A 22,039-nucleotide genomic window follows, 5' to 3' on the forward strand; every position below is an offset into this window, starting at 1 on the left:
GGCTTTTTTAACTCTATTTAAGTTTTTAGTTAAAAAATCTGACTTTTTTGTTTTAACATGATTCCTTTTTATATATTTTAATAATTTTACTTTTATTTTTTACCAGTTGTATGGCACAGATAGCCTAATTGCATTGCCCCAATAAATGCCAACCAACCAGTCGGTTCATAGAGAACAATATTTTGTTTTGTGTCATTGCCCTGTATTCACATTTAATTACTATATGCTGTCATTTTTACACTTCATTGTTATCTACCCTTTCTTTATCTTGTGACAGGGTACACCACAGTCCATGAATTTCTCTTTTTATGAATAAAATCCAGACCCTTCCTGTCTCTTTCATAGCACCTTCCAAATTCCTCTACTTTCACTTCTCACATAGTTTCTTATTGTCAAGACTTCTTGCCTGGAGATACCATACCTTCGTATATCAATTTACCCATCTCCTCCTTCATAACCTTTATTTTGCTGCATTACTCCATCAAGACCTTCTTAGCAGCATCACAGATTCTTAAAATCAAGTGCTGAGGCAGAAAACCATCAATCTTCATTTCCTTATTAGATTTGAGTTTATTCTAATCTGTGCTGCTACCTCAACCATTCATCCTTTCTGTTTGGTTCCAGTCTCCCTGCCTTCCACCTCTTACTGCCTTCCTCCTACCTGACGTTGTTTTCCTAATGGCCATTGATCATTTAGTTGGTTCAGGTCCTGTGGGTTTCCATCCATTTGAGATAGTTCATTATTTGTGGGCTTCATTTGCTTTAGACAAATGGTTCATTCTAGTTTTAACCCACAGTCTAGCACTCCATTTTCTTCTCTCTTTCCTTTCTTTCTTTATCACAGCCTTTCTTCCCTCCTTAGTTCCAGCCCTTCCCCAATGTTTGGTTATGGAAATTTCAAGTCTGTTAGAGTGACTAACCATAGAGTGAGTTTCTGATCTTTTCTGGGTCATTACTCTTCCCTTTGTTGTCCTTGTAAAGTAACCAGGGACTAGCACATGTTTACTGTTCAGTCCTCCATGATTTGCATTTTTAGTCTATCTTCATTTTATTTTTGGAAGGAGGACTAATTTTATCTCTTTGTTCCTATAGCCCCTTACTTGTGATCTTACCTCAGGTTCATCTAATGGGACTGCTTCTATCAATTATGTCTTCTCATTTAGAATAGCCTTAGCTTCATCTGATATAGCATGGTCTGGTGGATAAAGTGTTTGACTTGCAATCTGCAGGTATGGGTTCAAATCCCTGTCTCTCTGAACATGTTTGCTGTTTCCATCATTTAGGCATTATAATGTGACAGTTAATTCTGCTCTTCATTGATAAATGAATTGTCTAAGATTTCTTAGTGGGGTGGTCTTTTGGAAGCTGTCTTCCCTCTATTTTGTCACTGCAAAATTAGGACAGCTAGTGCAGATAGCTGTTGTGTAGCTTTGCACAAACTTCTAAACAAATCAAACAAAAATATTGGCTCCTTGTGTTTTCCATTGTATTATGAATGCATTCCTTGCCATCTACATAGTATGAGACTGTGATTCCATTTCTACATGGCTGACAGATATCTCTTTTTCCCTTTCTCAAATGGAAGCTGCAGATCAAACTTCATTTCTGCTTCAAGAAGTTGCTTCCTTGGGAAGGCTTGTAAGTATTTTTAACTTCTTCCTACCCTGCATCTCTAGTGACTTTTTTATCTTTTTTGTCAGTTTTGGCCAACATTTGTTTTCCCAACTACTATACCTTAAGTTTTGATACCTAAGTTTGCTTCTTTTTTATTTAATCTGCATATTAAATTCTCTCTTTGTAGACTGTCTTCTCTTGATCCTGTTATTCAACTTAGGTGCACTCCTATGCTTTGCCTACAAGTGAGCTTTAAGCAACTAATAGAACTTAACCAGGGATCCCCTATCCTGATAGGTCCTTCTTTTTGTCCATTTTCTGGAAGGTCTTGTCTGGTGGATGGATCTCTTGCACTCCACCAGAGGTGTTTCCATATCTTCTCTTAAGCCTGTCTTCTCTCTCCACTCATTCTTTACTGGGTTGAAAGCATCCCGAAACAATTATTTTACTTCAGGTTCTTGCACCTATGAAGAGTATTTTGTCCATATTGACATTCTGGTAGTGCTTGTACTCTAAAGGGCATACTCTCATTTCTCTTCCTCCTAGTTGATCTTATGGTTAATGTTCATTTGGACATTTCCACAGTAGTGTCTCACAACAACCATCAAGGGGCACCTGTTTCAGTAATATCTACTTGCACTTGTTAGTTCTCTTCTTTTGATCCATTCCAGTTGGATAAGCTTGACTGTCTTCTATGCCCTAAGTGCTTTGGACACCTTTGTGAATTATCTATCATGATAGTACTGCTTCCTTCCCATGGGATGGACCCTTTACTCACAGATTTCCTTAAGGTTCATTTCTAACTTGATATTCCATTATTAGCTGCTCTTCCTCAATACTTTATACCAATTTGTGCCATTTTAGTCTCCTGTTCCTCATCCATCAGTCGTGATTGAGCTTATCTTCTACCCTATGGATCTCCTTTTCTCCTTCTTTACACTAGTGTTCTTTCTGTGTCTTGGAACACACAGTTAAAGATACTTTTGGTTGTTCACTACTGCCCCACCCAGTCCTGATTCCCTGGTCTGTCTTCTCTTGAACGAAACCCCTCTTCCTTTTTTAACATTTCCATCCTTGTTGAGCTAGGCTTTTCATGTGTGTAGTTTTTATTCTCTTCCATGTTTATCAGTTTACCTTAGTAGGTACCTTTCTTCTTTCCACATACAGGTCTTTGCTTAACATGGAGAGTTATTAGAAACTTAACCCTTGTTATCACTAGATGTCTTTGCTCCAACCTGGATGGAGTTCATCTGTATTTTTATTTATGTACTTATTTTTGATTTTCTCATAGCATTGTCTTTATGCTTTTGAACCCATCCTTTGGACTTGTTTAGTCTTTCTTTAGTATTCCATGGGTACCCACTAATATGTGATTTATTGAACCCCCCCCTCCCCATACTGTCCACTGTAGGAGTAGTACATAATTGTATATGCCACCATCTGTGTTTTATTGTTGGCTCCACGGTTGTGATACAGTATTTACCTATCTTGAAACTGACTTGTTTATCTGAATTAAAGGTGTCATCAGCAGAGAAAAATCTTGCTGGCAATAATGCACTTTTTTTCCCTGTGCCCTTTAGGTCTATTCTTTATATAGCTGGTCCACTCCATTCATTCTCTCTTGCATTCAGTTCTTTGCATATTTTTTTCTGGTTCTGGAATATACTGTTTATTGTAGTGAATTATAATCTGCTTGCTCTGAAACTTCGTTTTATAATTTTGTTTCTTTTCATTTTTGTTAGTACTCCATTTCATTTCCAGTATGGCTATTCTAGCTTTCAGTATTTCAGTAGTAAACCTTTCTTATTTGAACTTTTTATTTAAGAATTAAAATGAATTTAAAAAGAAAACAGTATCTTTGAAATATCTTCTCCCCTGTTACTGGTTTTTATAATGACTGCATGATGTGAATACCATGTTCTAAGTTATGCTTTGAAAGGTAAGCTTATCTGAGGCTCCCTCACATTTGGGTAGTAACTTGCATGGAGGGTAGTAGGGTGGACAGTTATAATTTATGCTCTTCAAAGCAGAAAGGGTAAAAGGGATCTTAAGTTATGTTGTTTTTTTTTTATCATGAGTTCATGCTCAACAAGGAAATAATTTCGTGATCTTAAGAGGTAAGTACCTGCTTAAAATTAATTTTATTTAAAAAATGTAAACTTTTGCTGGATAAATCTAATGAAATAATACTCTTGCATTTGTTTGTCTGAAACTTCTTACAAATTTCTGGGTCAAATGCTGTTAATGTAAAATTGGTAGAAGAGCCTTTGTTTAAGAAGTCCAGATTGCATATAGGCTTTTCAATTCATAAATGCCTTACGTGTTTTTTTTGCCTAGGGAAACTTTTCAGTTCAATGAGTATTGTACATGATGGCACAGTGTCGTCGTTATGTAATGATGACATTATACATGAAAACTGGTTTTAATTTTAACTTTAGTTGTTTTGATTTGCAAAGTATTTCACACAAACAACACTTAATCCACTTATAATTTTGTAAAAAATGAACATTACATTAAACTCAATTTCTATGGTCTTTCTAGACATATTTTGGTATAAAATAAGCATGTGCAATTTGTTCATAATTATGTCTATTACTTTGTGGACATGCATTCAAATGCTTCTACATAATTAGCTAAGTTTGCCTTCATTATTTATTGCAACTTTGCAACAGAAGACTACTGTAAACACTTTAAATACTTTTTTCTTTATTATGGGTTTTGTTTCTATGAGTTTATTTGTTTCAACTCAAACTGTCATAACTTTTTCATACTCTGTATGCTGTTTTATATAGACTAAGATTTATTGATTTAACACTATGCAAGAAAGTTTGCTTAAACGGGGTGCGTAAGAATGATGAAATAAGGAAAATCAAAGTGAAGGACATGGAAGTCACTGCAAATGTTTTGTGGGTTGGGGTTAGTCTTAATTATTTGTCTTAAATTTTGAGATAATAGTTGTTTCACACTTGTTCTTTTTTTCTTATGTTTAATTTTGCATTTAGTCATTGACATCATGATGTTCCAACTTCCTTTAGACATTTTGTGTGTCCTCTATTGATGAAGTAATACAGCAGTGTGAATAAGTGTATTACAACTGAAGGCCCTAAAATTCTTGAGTACTTTTTATTTATTGAAAAAATTTGGGTTCTGATACTTGTGGTGGGCACATCACAAAATGGTCATTGTGTAGCTTTGCACATAACAAACATTTTGGTTAAGAATATTAATACTGATGACTAGTTTGGAATGGAATTATTATTTTTAGTTTATGGTTAATGTGTTATTTAATGATTTTTCTGAAATAAGTATATGTATGTTTGTATTATGATGAAGAATTAAAAATACTTATTTTCATATTAAGTAAGTTATTTGGTAAATAAAATTATTAATCTCATATAATCATGCAAATGGTGGTTTTATTAAACTTAAAACACAACTATTTGCATATTTTTAAACATGAGATTATTTATGAATATCAAATTGCTAGACATATGTAAGTGATGTGCTACTTATTTTAGCTCTTTCACAGGATTACAGTAGATCTATGTATGCAAATTAAATGAATTACTGATCTTTATTTTATTTTTTAAAGTAAATATAATAAAACATAAACAATAATTGTACAGATTCTTCTGAAATCCACATAAGAGGAAAATTTGTCTCTCTAATAACTCAAATGTTGTTTTCTTTGCATAGAGCTGGACAATTAATTCCGTTATAAATATACTTTATTCATTAAAATGTGAAACTGAGAATGGTGAAATATAAAGGAAATAGTATAAGTTAAATAACTGTTTACCTCTATGGTATAAAAAATTCTGGCTTTAGATGCCTTGAAGTAGAAAAATGCTTCTTAAAAACAGTTTTAAACATTTTGATTCTGAAGAATAGCTAAAGCTTTGAACATTGTCGATTTTTATTGGCAAAAGGAGTAATTTTATCTGTTCATAAAATGTGGGAGTATATTTGGTATTGTATGAGTAAATTATTACTAATTTATTTTAGTTGTGCTAAGCACACTTTGAATGCAACTTTGAAACCAAATACTGAGTCTAGATACCATTAAAAATTTTTTACGTAATTTGCTATGTGAACGCGCCGTTGTTAAATTCATAAAGAATGAAATAATTATAGATACTGCTTGTAACTTACATTACTGCTTTAGGGAATAACACAAACTGATAAACTGGACCACAGTATAAGAGACTAAAACGTGACCATTCAACAATCTCTATCGGGTTTACACGAAGAATTTCAACATAAGCATGTTTTAGGACCTTGGTACCAAGCACGTTGTTTGAGTTCACGACCTAGAAATGTCTCATCGGGAGCTGTCCTTGTGCCGTGCATAATATTGAAATATTATTAAGGTTTCGTATCTGCTTCAATATTTGCTGCCAATGTAAACATGAATTTATTATTTTGATAAATACATCACTCATACATGTTAGACTTAGGCAACGTTAAGTTAAAAGTGTAGGTAAGAATTTAAAATCGAACATAAAACTAAACGCAACAAGAGCAACATAATAATGTGATAGCAAAGGAATTATAGTTTTAATGTGAAGGCGACTTAGGAGAATTAGTGTGTAATGTGTGTTGAGCACGGTTTTGTTCTTATTATCTGTTGAAGCTGATTTGGAAAATTCACTACCATTAGATGTTGACCTAACTTTTTGTTGGAAGAACTACATTAGGAGAAAACTTGTACATTATTAACACGTTTATGTTCTACAAAACGTGTACATTTATTTCCTTTGAGCCTTGTTCATGTAGATCATTGTCTGAAAACTTGTGGGACATTAATTTTTTGATTAGATATATTTGAGGTATTTAAATGTACTTGCAAAGTAGCAATTATATTTTTAACTGTGTATTGGGGTGTGACGCTCTTTTCCCAATACTGTTTGCACCAGCTTTTCATTATGCGAAACGTAACTATCTCCCAGCAATTTTTATAGACGTTTCTGCAGTTGTCATGGCAGCATTTAAAGATTAAGAAGTTCCAAGACACGACAACTCGTGCAGTGGATAAATGAGTTAGAGACCTAATGCACTCCCTCAGTGCTGGGCCCTCGGCTATAGCCAACAGTTTTTTTCTTGTCAAGAATTGTCAGTAAACTGAAGAAAAGAAATACACTGAAGCCTTTTATAATAGTACTGCTTATATTTTGAGAATCAAAAAGTACATTAGGCCTGTTACGTCATAATGAGTTTTTAATTTTACCTTTGGTGAAAAAAAAAGCTGCGATGTGTCATCAAGTAGTTGGGTTGGCCCATTGTATAATACCGAATAATATATATATATGACGCAGTGCATAGATTTTCAATTTTACCTTTGGAAAAAAAATCTGGTAGTTGGCCCATTGCATAATACCGAATAACATGCGCAGTGCAGTATTATTCATATGCATAAATTAATTTAGTTTACTAAATTGTGAATTAAAAGGATAAAAGGATTTAACTATATAAATCCCATCACCATATTGTCATGTTAGTGTGATTTATGATACTTTTTCGTAGTGCTCACAGCGAAGGGAACACTTGTTCACAGATTTGAAACGAAATTTAATGAATTATAAGAAAAGTGTGAGAAAGAAAGCCTCTTGATAGATGGTAATATGATCCCTCTGTTTTGTGAGATAAGGCGTGTATATTTGATCTATTGCATATCATCGATCTGGTCTACTCCATCATAGGAGACAGACTATTAGCAGGTATACTTTTATTTGTATGTGAAACAACTCGTTATATCGTTTAAACCTTTCTTCTGTGAGACAAGTTAAAGCTTATAGAAACCTTCCCAGAAATGCATGCATGACGAATAGAAATATGCTTAAAACGATTTGATAATGTGTTGTTTCAAAGAAAATGACTACCCATTTTTGTATTTTTGTCTGTGGCTGTTTGTATGAATGTTTCAAAATAAAAGGTGCCTGTGAAAAAGGGTGCAAAATGGCCTGTAACTGACGGGGATAAAAGTGGACAATATTGGAGTGACGGATATATTAGCGTATCACGTCATATTTCCGTAGGTGGGCTGCATTAATTTTTATAACGTACGTCTGGTGAAGTGTTGACGGAGAAATTTGTACCATTATATTTTATCATGGTTGATCGCACGATATAATGGGTAAACAAATTTTGGGATGTTTTTATATTTAGATAGTATAATTTTCATATAAATATTAAATTCATGTAATTTCCTACAACCTAATGAAACCTTTAGTGTTACACAGTCACTTCTTTCACGTACATCATCCTAGTCAGCAGAATGTCAGGCTAGCTGTTGTAGGTACAAGTTGTGACGATGGAAATAAAAACATAGGTCCTACTGCCCTTGCCCCTGGGAGATGATTGTAATACAAGCCACTTACTGGGTGACTAATGCTGTGTTATAGAAGATTATTAACAGATAAATCTTGTTAGTTTTAGGAGACCAAGGTTTCTTTGGAGTTCGGAGTTGACACTTCTTACAAACTAAACAAAACTCCCAGAAGGTGTCTGTTCCATACCCCACATAAGTCACCTTGTGCCTTTTACCTGTACCTCTTTGTTAAAACACAGCCACACAAGTCACCTTAGATCGTTTTATCTGTACCTGCTGTGTTAAAGCATAACGTAAGAAGACAAATAGCTTTTATAACATGACCTTGTCTTATAGGCAGCACGTTTAACGTTGAAACCATATGTCCATTGATATTTTTAATATTATTTTGTAATATGGCAATTCTTTTTAAATTTTATTTTCACCCGTCTTTTACCGTGTTGTGATTATTTCGACGTTGCACAATAGAATTTTAAAATATTATACTTTTATACGGTGTTTTTGTTCAAATAAACGTAAACCTTATTGGGCATTTATATGTATATTTATGCGTGTATGTTTTTAATGTTTAAAAGGTCTTTCTTCTCTTGGCAGGGCCTGGCATGGCCAGGTGGTTTAAGGCTTTTGACTCGTAATCTGAGGGTCGTGGGTTCGAATACTTGTCACACCAAACATGTTCTCCCTTTCAATCGTGGGGGTATTACAATGTGACGGTCAATCCCACTAGTCGTTGGTAAAAGAGTAACCCAACAGTTGGCGGTGGGTGAGGACGACTAGCTGCCTTCTATTTTTTTTTTTTTTTTTTTTTTTACTAAATTAGGGACGGCTAACGCAAATAGCCTTCGTGTAGCCTTGCGCAAAATTCAAAACAAACCAATCTCTCAGCAGTCTAATATGACCTAATGATCTTATGCAGAGCCTCGCATAAATTTGCACTGGAGATGTAATGTATAACTTGTTCCGAAACAACTTCAGTCTTAAGAGTCAAGAAATACGTCATTTTTCACGCATAGCATACTTGAGAGGCACGACGTTCGGGTGGACGGATATTGTTTGCCCCCAAGATCCTTGACATTTTGACATCTGAGCTAACGATTATAGATTATACAGCATTTTATACTTACTTATACGCCTTGAGCATTTACGAAAATGTGCACTTAAAAGCGTATGTGGGAAAAATTACGAACGTGCAGTTGGCATCTGTCACCCTTGCTGTTTAAGCCATCTGTGTTAAATGTCGTGACGAACATACTGTAATTGTCTTTGTTGTTGACGGCCTAAAAGTATCCACAAACTTGTTTTGGGAGCTAAAATAAAATTAAAGTACGTAACCTTTACTTATTTCTCTTCAAGCCGAGTACAACACCCTGTGTACAGTGTTTGTTTACGGAATATTGTATATCTATCGTTTATTCTTGTAGAATTATATGCGTGCCAGTTGATACAAATATTGCCATTTAAGCTTAGTTTACGTGCTGGATATAACTTTCTAGTGTTGATCGTTTTTTATTGTGTAAATAAGTACATAATTTCGTTATTTTTTTATATAACGCTAAACATCTATGGTTATATTTTACTGTTATGCGTAAATTTTCAGTAAGTATAAATCCACGGTGAAATGCGATAGTTGTATACTTTTAGAAGATGCAATTGTTGTTAACCCAGCATTCATTAGGATTGTTCTGTGTGTCATTTACACAAAATGGCTATTTTAGAAATTATGCATGGTATGGTATCTAAAACAAAATCGTGATTGTTAATATGCACTTTGGGAGTGTCGGATATTATTGGTTTTCGGTACTGTCAAGTTACTTTTAGTTTCATGGCTGTGAGCAAAGTTATCTTCTCTATTTGTTTAAAAATATCATTTTCAAAGTAGTGTTTTACCTGATATATTTACAAATTAAGAAAGTATCATTAGCAGTAATTATAAGGTATTAATCCTTGAGTTCATTTGATAAGAGCACTTTTCTGCGTCAAATAGCTGGATAAAGAATAATGTTCCTTTTATAATTAAATCCCTGATGATTTTATTAGATAATAATTGCCAACTTTGTCTTCTGAAAGTCAATAGTTGACTAACTTAACTAATTATTTACTTGTCTTGGACTTCAAATATATAAAAAAATGGAAATGTGTCCTGTTTCAGGGGCTCTTTTATCCCCTTCTAGAGCAAGAATTCTAAAATAAAAGAGCAATGTGCACTTTGTTTTTTTAATATGGTAACTGGAAATTATCCAAAGACTGTAATCGAGCTTGTCAATTTTGGGTGACGCAAGCGAAAATTCTACATAAAAGTGGAAATGTATCTATTTAAGGGGCAAAAATCCCAAAACAAAATAGCTCTGCACACCGTCTGACAGTTTTCAGTTATCGTACCGAACGTTATGGTAATCGAGCCAATCAACTCTGAGTGATGGATGATAATACGCGTAGTCACTCATACATAATGGATAAATCATCGTTATGATAAGATGACTTATCCATTTGTTGTGAAACACTGTTACCTCTCAATTTACGAATGATAGGCTATTTTAAGAAGTTTTATTAGAGCAGACTATTTACAGGAAATTAAATGAATCTGTGGTACTGGAGCAACGAATGCATTTCTTTTATTCCCTAATAATTGCATTTTTTTTTTTTCGAATTCAAGTTTAATTCTGTCTTTATAGCATTCTTCTTTTAGTAAATATATTGAACAATTTCAAACCAATTTAATAAGAACACATAAAAGAAGTTGAAACCAAAACATTACTCAACCTTTATTTGTAGACATGTAATAGTTAGTATCACCGTACTTAGTTATTCACTAGGTTAAGCACAAGCATTTTTCTTAGTAATTTACAACTTTCAAGATGGGTCTGCACTGTCTAGACTTTGACCACTTGGGTACGCCTAAGCAGTAAGATCGTTTTACATTCCAGATCCTTCGGAAAAAAAAAAGATTTATAATCTAAATGTCTTCCATGAGAGCCATAACAAAATATCAACGTACTGTTTGTAACGCAGCTTTTTTTGGCACTTTTCCAAGAACGCACAATATGCGAAGAGTAATGAAAACTGACAAGAATAAAAAAAAAATAAATCAAAAAAATCTGGTATTTATTCATGTTATCTCAATTTTTCACGGATTTTAGTTAGTGCAGTTTAACATTCAACATGGTATTACGTATTTGCTTTCGGTCATTGACTATTAATTTTACTCTCCATTGCTTATGTAGCGATAGGTCTTGGTAGAGATACAATTTACAGGGATACTGAAAAAGGCGCAGATATCCATTTAGCAGGTTTCAGAGGTTATTCTAATGCAGTGTGCAAACTGTGCAGTGTAAAACTAAATCATTAAATCACCTTTCACTCCGACTTATCAATCTGAGTCACACTGGCGCCATCAATTTACAAAAATGTCTCGAGTATAAATGCTTTTGTAATATATCTGATTTTATGTGTACAACAGACTTGATGTACAACAAATTGCTGAAAGCTTGTTTCGTTTTATGTAGGTATGCATAGTAAATTCGAAGTTATAATCATTCCTTCTTGTATGCAAAGTCGGCCCATTGGACCGACTCCATGCACATTAGGTTACGCAGGAAGTTGTTTTTCTTGTTATTCGTCGACACTACTTATGAAAAGTAAAAAATTTTCATCATTAACAACAAACATTTAAAACATTTTTAAATTAAAGTAAAATAACATTGTGACGCATTAAATCGTAAAATAGTGAATTAAACTAACACGGCAGTGTGACTGCATTTTTAGACAGAAGTTACAAAGTGTATGACGAAGTAACCTGAAATCAACCAGTAAAAAATGCACTTAACAGTCAACTCTTGTTAAAAGTGAACAGATTAGAAATACCATACGTAGAAAGAAATTGGCGCACGAATATGCAACGTATCATTCGGCAATAGCGAGAAATTAGCACGTAAACTACTACATTTGCTTGAAGGATGAGTCCTGTTTGTAAAGTAGGGCGCATCTTGACGTATTTTAAAAGTTTTGAAAACTTGCGTCCGATGTGCGGCGTAATTAACGGGTGCATGTGTTTGCATTTAATAATATTGGGTCGAGCGTGAACGAGTGGTTAGCATGTGGGACTACGGATCTGCCTCTCGTTGCGAGAATAAATAGTGCGTCATACCTTTGGAGCTGTGGATGCGTTATAAGGGTGACAGCTAAATCGTATTATTTAGTGTGACATGAATAACTCAAAAGTTTGTAATTGGTGTTGCTGTTTGGTCTTTTAATTCAAAATTAAGGACGACTGGCGCATACAGTTGTTGAGTAACTTTGCGTAAATATCCGTTAACTAAACCAAGGTAGTCAAAACACAACACACTCAAAATTGTTGGAAAGATTGTATGTGACCTAAGTAACTTACCAGTTACTTGTTGGTAAAATGTTTGTCAAAGTCATCTTCATAAAAGTTTGGTAACATTTTTGCCAAAACAGATTTGCGTCATTTGAGGTTTCTGATATCTTTTAGAAACAGAAAATGTTTATTTAAGCCCGTAGGTGATTATATGAGATGTAGTGGATTTACTATTGTATATTAAATTAAGTATTGATGTTTGTTTCAGTTGAGTATGTGTTTTGAAATGCATATAACGTATATTGATAAATGTGAGTTGCGAAAGTCCCGCCTGTTCTCTGAATTGTTTAGAAGACTATCGAGCTTCAGTATTAACAGAGTACGATGTGTGTAAATAAAATACCAGTGATTGCCAGTGTTGTTGCCAGATAAATTTTCGACAATCTTGTCTAATACGTATAAAAGATAGACATTGCAACACGCACGAAGCCAGTTTAATATTGTTGGGTCGCTACAGTTAATATACTTTTAACCTCGGAAGCTTTCGAAGAACCTTTGAATCATGTGGTTATTGATTAAGCAAAGAAGAAAACATTTTTATTTAAGTACATTCACGTGCTGTGTAATTTTATTATCATAAGGTTATTTGTATTAATTGTTATATATTGTCATGATTTTTAAAATTGTATAGTTTTTGACATTGTATTGCATTTAATATATCGTTATCAATCTAATGCCAATTTCTAATTACACTATAAAACAAAATTTTTACTTTTTATTGTTCCTGGCCAGAAATTGTTTTTCCCAATTGCTTATGCCTAAAGTAAATGAAAAATACCTATTTTTCTCTTTAAACTTTGCTATTGTGATCTGGGAGCGTATAACGAAACCATGATGGGAGACTATATTTGGGGGCTGATACGTGAAAGTGATTTACATTACAGTCGCAAATCTCGAAAAACTACTCACTTCTAAACATTTTTGTACAACTTTAGAATAAATACATGTAAATCTTGATTCATACGTTGTTTTATTCAGACCTTATGTAAATGAAAATGTGCAAATTTGTCTGTTTTTACATAGAAAACAGGTTAATTTCTAAATTTCACTATCCAGATCACAAATGCAAAGTTTGAAGGGAATAATGGCCACTTTCTTTACTTTTACAACATAAGCAATTAAGAAATAACATACTATCCAGGAACAAAATTTGTGTCACTTAGTGTTATCTCAGGAGGTAGGTATAACGAATTTACTGTTACACATTTATTTTAATATTTGCATTTGTTTCAGTTGGATACATGTGATGTATATTGTTAAATTTGTCTTGCACAAGCCCCCCCTCTTTAAATTTGTAGAATATTCTCGAGAATCAACAATATATGTTCAACAAAAACGCTAGATTATCGTTGAATATTGTTGAACGTGCGAGAATTCCACCTAATGAGTATAAAAGCAAACTTATTGCAAGACTCGGAGACAGTAGTAAAATATTGTTTAATCACTACAGTCAGTGTACTATAACAGAATAAGCCTCGGAAGCTATTATTGTGATAAACGCTTGTTTATCGGAAAACTACAGAATTTGACCAGGAATGTTTATGGATTTCTAGTGTTATAAACCGTTATAAATTTTAAAGAATTAACTTTAGACGTTAGTATTACTATGAGGACATATAATATATACCTCGGACAAAAGCGAGCTTGTAAACCACGTGAGGCTAAACAAGAATCGAGCTAGCTAGCTTTCTCTTCAAGAGAAATGTACCTACGTACCAACATAGAATTAATTTGCCCTCCGTGAACGTCGATAAAAGATTCAGTTCCAGACCAGACAGAAGTTTTTAGTATTGTTTGTAAGCTTGTAAAACTCTTGTTTATAAACCATTATTTGTAATAACTATTATAAATTGAGTTGTTATCTGTGTATTAAAATATATTTCTGTTAAGAGAAAAATTATGTATATTAATCTTGTTGGTAAATATAATAAATTTCTTGCATATTGAGATTAAGTTAACTTCTAAATTCAGGTTTCCATCTATTTGAAATTGTAATACGTAACATTATAAATTGGGGCCTGGCATGGCCAGGTGGTTAAGGTGCTCGACAAGTAATCTGAGGGTCAACAGTTCAAATTCCTGTCACACCAAACATGTTCATCCTTTCAACCATAGGGGCCTTATAATATCACAGTCAATCCTACTATTCATTGGCAAAAGAGTAGCCCAAGAGTTGGCAGTGGGTGTTGATGAGTCGTTGCTTTCCCTCCAGTTTTACACTGCTAAATTAGAGACGGCTAGCACAGATAGCCCTCTTATACCTTTGCACAAAATTAAAAAACAAACATAATAACTCAAACTCATCCGGGATTAATTATAATATGTAACATGCTTAATTAATATTTCATCTGGGTCTGTATTGATCGTGATGACACCATATGCCATATATTCATTCTGTGTGTCTCCTCAAAAAATGTAATCTATTCTTGTTTTTAAAGGTGCAAACTTGCAACACCTATCGATCTGCACCCTATGCTAGCACAGTGTTCCCACTAACCTTGGTACGACCTTTTAATTTTATCTTATGACTAGTGTCTTTATGTGTATAGCTTTGTACAGCAAAATAAACATAAGTTAAAGTGTTAGCTTCAGGCTGTTACATGATTGAATAGATCACATGCCATTTTTATACAAGACCTTTGTTTGTTAAAAATTAAATAGACATGTCTATAATTCATTTTATTCATTAATTTATTTTACAAACTTCATTTCTGTTGAAAAAAATGTACAAATTTATCTATAATTTATCTAAACAACTGATGTAAATAATAAACTTCATGGAACATGAGAGCATTCATTGTGAAATGTGAAGTATCAAATGAAATTGTAAAAATATATAACTTGATTTTAAACAAACTGAACTTGATTTGGAAAAAAGGTACAAGATGATACATGTGTGTGACTTTTTGTAGCTAATGGTATATTTTTGTTGATTGTCATAGTATTAGCCAACCAAAACTTTGTACTTGCCATATAAATAGTTTTTGAGTGCACATTCAGGAAAATATGGTTGTCAAGTTAGATCAGTGGTTCCCAAAGGGTTAAGATTTAATAAAATTAATAAATTTTACTGCTTCATCAATGACATTCTTTAGTAAAACTGGCATATTATTTGCTGCGAGTGCGTGGCAGTGAAGAATAAAATGACTACTAGTACAGTTTGGTGCCACTGCCTTGTTTGTGCTAAGGTGCCAACAGTTTTACCCACCATTGCTTTTGCACCATCAGTGCAAATGTCAACACAGTTGTTCCAGGATAAACCATAAGATTCAAAAAGCTTTTAAACACATAGAATATTTCAGCACTAGTTGTGTTTGTTGGCAAGAATTTACATAAAAGATCTTCGATGGTCAGTTGGTGCTGATACTGGATAAATACAAGCAACACAACAAGTCCAGCCACGTCTGTAGATTTGTCCATTTGTAAGGCAAAAGTACAAACCTGCAGAGGAGATATTAACTCAGTTTTCATGTTTGTAGCTAAATCTTTAATTTGACGAGTTACTGTATTGTTGTAAAGTGACACTGTTGAATGCATGCTGGATGAAAAGTCAGTGAAAGCATTCACAACAATGTCAAATGTACAAGGCTTTTATTAGTCTCTCAGCTATTGTGTGCACTTCTCCAGCCAATGCAATACAACAAATTACTGTCTATATGCTTCAGTGGCTCTTTCATTTCTAGTTTTAGAAGCTGTAACAATTAAATTTTGACTTTTAAAGAGCTGATCAAGTCTATGTTTAAAATATTCAGTTCCTTTTTCTTTAAACTCTTGAATGATTGTTCTCAGAAGGATGCTGCAACTTAACTGGTACCATAATACTATTTGAAAATGTTTTGTTGCATAAGACACTAAGTTAAATTATTAACATCTCTAAAGCTGAGGGAAGGATAATTTTTGTCATACTTTTGTTTCTTTTTTACAGTTTCACCCAGTTTCTTTGGAGTAGATACTTCCATTCTAGAGTCGGAGAACTCTCTGATATATCAGTTTCATCTTTTCCAGTATCTTTGGATGTAGATAGGTGCAGCTGTGGGTTCAGAAAGAGTCTTCTAATCTCTCTTTTTAAGCCAATGATACCATCCTTAAATATAGGAAAAATATTTTATAAATACATTTTATTTTAGAATAAAATATAATTCAATTATAAAATAAAAGTTTTAGATAAATGTTAGTAAAGTGTTCAAATTAAAAAAAATTGCAAAATAAGACAAAGTGTACTTACTGCTCAGACGATTGAACAATTGTTTGCTGTCTGATTCCTCTCTGCACTTAAGCTTAAGTATAAATTTTATGTTTTTATTTCTAGAATAGAGAAAAGTCGAAATTTATCGACCATACAAATTAAAGTTCATTTAAATTCCAAATAAATTCAGTGAAAGGTTGATCCAAAATAATATTGCTTATCTATGCAAAAACATGAGAACGAAATCTTAGAACTTGAAGACACAACCTTCCTTTTGAGAAGCTCCACGAGGTCAAACTATTTGCATAATATAATTCTTTCAATGAAACATTTTTGTACATTTTCAACCAAATGGAGTTTCTGAAGAGGTTTCGAGGACTCCTGGGGTCCTCGGAACATACTTTGAGAAACACTGGGTTAGATGATACGTTATTTTTGGTTTGTGTGAAAGTGTTACTCAAAGAATGCTTTTGCAGTTGCCAAGATACATATATCTTACTGTGGCATATATGCTCACAGTATTACATATGCATTTAATAGTGTCGTGATATTTTAACAGTTTAAGCATGCTTGAGTACTTATGAAGCTAAACTTAAGTATTGAACCCTACAGTTGTCACAGCAGAGATAGTCCACTGTCTAATAAATATTATGCTGAAACATATTTAAAACTCATTTCAGAACTTTCTGTGGCTCTTCTGATAAAAGAAATGATCAAACTTGAATGCAGTGAATAATATTGGTTTTTGCTTTTATCTGCACACTGAAAATTAAATACATTACACCAGGTGAAAATTTTACTTAACTTTCCCTAAGTGTTATTATTGCATAATGTTGTAATACTATCTTCTGATAGTTAATAATATATTAATATTACTGAACTCTTCATTTTTAATTGTTCAGTATTATTATTATTATTACATACTTATTTGAATCTCAGAGTTGTTTTGTATTGATTTGTGTCAAACATTCAGTATTTAATGTTACTTTTGGGCTTATTTGAGTGGATAGTAATATCACTGTTATTTTAGGAAAAATGATCTTTAAAGATCACAGAACTGCTCATCAGTTTCAGTTAATAGTAGCATAAGTAGTGATATTTTTTTATTATGTGGTAAGTGTCTTTATCATGATTATGGTTCATTATGGGGATTACAAGGAATTGTACAAAACCACAATAGGATGTTTGAGCAAAAAAAGCACCTCAAACACTAAAGATTCAATTCAAACAACACTTTTTAAAACATTTGCTATTGACTGCTGACATTGTACACATATAAAAATGCACAAAAAAGCATGTATGCTAGACTTAAAAGAAATCTGCTCAAAACAGCCTGTTTACAATAATTCTTGTATTTATTATTCTCTTGCTAGCTTACAGTAAAAAAGGCTTGGTATATTAAATCCAAACATTGTGTAGAATACTAAATAATATACTGCAAAGGTTGTAGGAGCATTGAAAATTCTATTTCTTCTGTATTTTTGTAAGCTAAAGAGACATCATAACTAATGTAAACATTGTCATTACCCCTTGAGGTTGGCTTTTTACAAACATCTGACATTCCTTCCAGAGCTTAAGTATGAGGTAAAACAATAATCACCAGTTAATAGTAGATGAATATTAGATATCTCTATCATGTAGATACTTGATGCTTTGTACATTATACAATTGATGTGGTTAGGGAGCCACCCTCTATATTATGTATGAAGTGTAGGAGTAAACAAAAAAATTCAGTACACATAATATTACATTTTATTACACACATTCATAGAGTAATTACTTTAAAGGACGTAGGTTTATTTAAGGTAATGTTTTTGACTTGTATGAAAAGGCTAATTTTCTACTGGTAAAATTGTATACACATTTAGTGAGGGTTGTGTCTTAGTCTAGGCAAGTAATTGCCCTTTATAACATTATATATATATATGTATGTATGTATGTATGTATGTATGTATAGAAAATTTAGTTATACAGAAACCATAAGTGTTCACTGTTTTCAAACAAATCTCCATGGTAATCTTTATTTCCAGCTTAACATTTTATATCTTGTACTAATGTAGTCAATAACTATAGTAAATCATCATTAACTGTAACAGCTAGCTACTAGCTATGTTCATTATCATAAAATGTATAAAGTTATCTATTGTATTGCACAATTCTTTGCTCATAATTGTACATAAAAATCTACTAAACAAGATAAATTAAAAATTGGGAATTTTAAAATCTGTAAATAGGTATAATAAAACTGTAAGGACACAAGGCTAGAGATACTGTAGACATTATTTTTCCAACTAAATATTTTTTTTTTTTAACTCTCCCAGATATAATTCTAGGTAACAGTATAGAGCTGTTAGGAGAGCTGTTTTTCTTTCAACATTCTTAGAATAACATTTCATGTATTTATAACATGAATTTAATGAAATGGTGTGAGTAACTAAGTAAGCTTTAGTCATTTTTAACTGGGATGAAAGTTTATGTATATTTGACCAATTGTTCAAAATTATTCTCAGCTGTGTCATTCTGATATTTGCCTCGTGTATGGCTCTTTTGTATTATATCAGTATTCTTCTTTATGAATCAACTTTTTATCAGTTTCCTGTGTATAATTTAGTTTCTGGTGCTTTTCCATTGTTAGTTTCGTTCCAAATTATTAATACTGTTAAACAAATTAACTAGCTGGTTTTAATTAAGATATTGCACATTACAAATAAGTACAATATCTTATTATAATTAACAGTGTACTATAATTGGATTACATAAAATGGAGAACTTTCTCCATTTATTTTATGTAATCTGTATCTCTCAAATCTCTCTCTCTCTCTCTCTCTCTCACACACACACACACACACACACACACACACACACACACACACACACACACACACACACACACAATTCGCGGAAATGCTGGACATCAGTTAAAAATTGATTTCTACATCAGAAATGTAGTTTAATGCAAATTATATATTTGAAAATTTGCTTCTCAGAGTGCTTTAGAATGCATCTAAGGTCTTATGTTAGAATTGTCTTGTGGGAGTGCTTAGACCCTCATTTTTGATGAGGGGTTAACTTCTTGAACCTTTCAGACTCTAGTGATCCCATTGAAATCTGAGTTGTTACCCTAAAATAACATTTGTTGAGCCAAGGGAACTTTGACTTTTTATTTCTAGGACATTCTAAACTTTTACATTCAAACTAAAAAAGCATCAAATTACAGATACATGGAACAAGTACCCATTACAACAAATTTTTAATGAGAAGGGATTAAAGAATTGTAATATTAGTTTTTAGTGAGAATACAAGGATGTATAGATCTCTACTCAAGACATTGTTTTGCCATTTTGGTGTAAGTGATGGAAGAGGCACATAGTTGGAGAATGCACATAGCAAGGTGAATGTATAAGCTGTCATGGATACTTGATATAAAAGAAGTTTAGTGGAACAGGTTTAAGGATGTCCAGGTTTTTAGCCAAAGCATTTTTTATTATACTATGTGTAGTTAATTGATGTAGGAGACATGTACTTTGAAAATACACATAACAAAGTGTACTGTACAAGCTGCCATAGACATTTGACACACACACACATGAAGTACGGTAAAATAAATAAGGATGTCTGGGTTCTTGCCATGTGCCAATGTTTCCTGTGGCCAAAAAACAAACAAACAACAGAAAACTGAACTGCACAACACCCAGGGTGTCATTAACAAGAATGAAAGCTTGTTTTTCAACTGCCTGTGTGATTGACCCAGTTAATCACTTTCAATTTTTGTGTGGCAGGTCTCTCAGGTCTTCTTACTTCACATTAATTCAGGCCCATTCTCCACATTTAATAGGCACTTGATGCTAATTATTACAAACTAAATCTGAGTATCAGATGTATGTCTTTTGTGATTATTCTTACCAAAAGCACAACAAAAGTGATATCTAATCAAAACCAGCATATCTTTTAAAAAAGGAATGTTCAGAACGAGAGAATATTGATGATTAAAGTTGTATGTAAACTATTATGACTATGCAATCAGAATTTTACAAAATTTTAGGTGCACATAACTTCTGCTTTGTTTACCTATACATAAAAATAAAGCGGCCCACATGATTTCTTGTGGTAGAGATACACACTCTACATTTTATGAAATTTTGATTGCGTAGATACAATAGTTTACAAAAAAATTTAGTCATCAGTATTTCCTCATTTTGAACGCATCTTGCATATACAGCCAGCCAACCATTCCTTCAACGTGCGCCTAACCAGTAATGCTGCCAGTCCTTTAACGTGCACCTAACCAGTAATGCTGCCAGTCAACCAAGCATAAAAGTCAACAAAACGTGGATATTCTTATCTATACCATTCATATTGTTGATTTAAATGATGGTGACCCAAAATTAATGGATAACACACCAACCTTCCTATTAAGAGAACCCAGCCTCGAAACCCAGTCATTACCACTAAATGTCGTTCTTCTTAAAACTTCACTGAAAACAGCCGCCGATTATCCACTAGTATAAAAAGGAATTAATTAATAATTAGACTTTGGTTAGTATCCTGTACAATCAACCTGTCTTGAAAGAGTGTTATTCTGGAATACGTAAAAAGAGAAACGTGGATAAAATATAATAAAGAATAAATGTAAGTCTAAATGAAAACTTTCTCATGTTTATTTTGTACGACGTTCGATTCCATTGTAATGTGGTCTGTACTGTCTGATGGAGGATGTCTACTCGAAACGTCACACAAATAAATTATAAAAGTATTTCATTTAGAAGTGTCAATTTATTATTTATTATCATTTACCCTAGACTACTAACCATGAGAACTGCTAAAATCGAGTCACCACAACCTTACCGTAAGACATGAGGTAGTTAAAGGCAGTTTTTATTCTGGAACACTGCTTGTGTTGTTATGTAGATAAATAGTAGTTATAGCGTCTGTGATTTTTTAAAATCGTGCACATTGTCTATATCTGATGTAAAAACGGAAATTTGTGTGAATTGCAAGGTGTGTTTCAGTGCGACTGTTTGTGCAATACCATTTTATCACAATTAAAAAAAACAGTACGATAGTATGTTACCTCTTTTCTAATACGTTATAAAACTTATTATTTAAGGTTTTGGTTCTTTTGAAATGTTCTATACATCTCTATTTATTCATACGTTATTCAGTATATATAAATTTTAAGTGAAATATTACACCATTTCTCATTAAAATTCACCTCCACTTGCTTTTTAATATCGGAACAGGAATGTCAGTGTCTAGTCTTGATATCCTTTAAGGCCCCAGATCGATTATGACGCCAGAAACTTAAGAGTAGATGACTGGAGGCTTTGTCATGTAGTCTGTACTGTAGAAGTATGGGCATTGTAATCTCAAAATACCACCGTCATCAACAGGATAAAAGTATTTCAACACAGAGTAGACCTGTTTTTTAGGATATTCCTGTGATGAATGTCATCCTCCTCTTCAGTGTAATTATAGGGCAAAGTAACGATAAGAAGAGGGTCAGCCTTTAATGGAATAGTGTACACGTTAAGGATGT

At 33.0% G+C, this 22,039-nt stretch overlaps 1 protein-coding gene across 10 annotated transcripts in view; it reads left to right on the top strand.

The window, feature by feature from the left end:
* The window catches only part of LOC143232400 (disks large homolog 1-like), a 258,171-nt gene that overhangs the window by 21,479 nt on the left and 214,653 nt on the right, over positions 1-22,039 (top strand). The window contains exon 1 of one of the 10 annotated variants that reach the window (XM_076467806.1): positions 9,247-9,265. The exons of the other annotated variants lie outside the window; for them this stretch is intronic. The gene's annotated coding sequence lies outside the window, so the exon portion shown is untranslated. Of the gene's footprint in view, positions 1-9,246; positions 9,266-22,039 lie in introns of those variants that run through there. 10 annotated transcript variants of the gene reach the window in all.

Source organism: Tachypleus tridentatus, chromosome 11, assembly GCF_004210375.1.
Source record: "Tachypleus tridentatus isolate NWPU-2018 chromosome 11, ASM421037v1, whole genome shotgun sequence".
In the NCBI taxonomy this organism is placed as follows: Eukaryota; Metazoa; Arthropoda; class Merostomata; order Xiphosura; family Limulidae; genus Tachypleus; species Tachypleus tridentatus.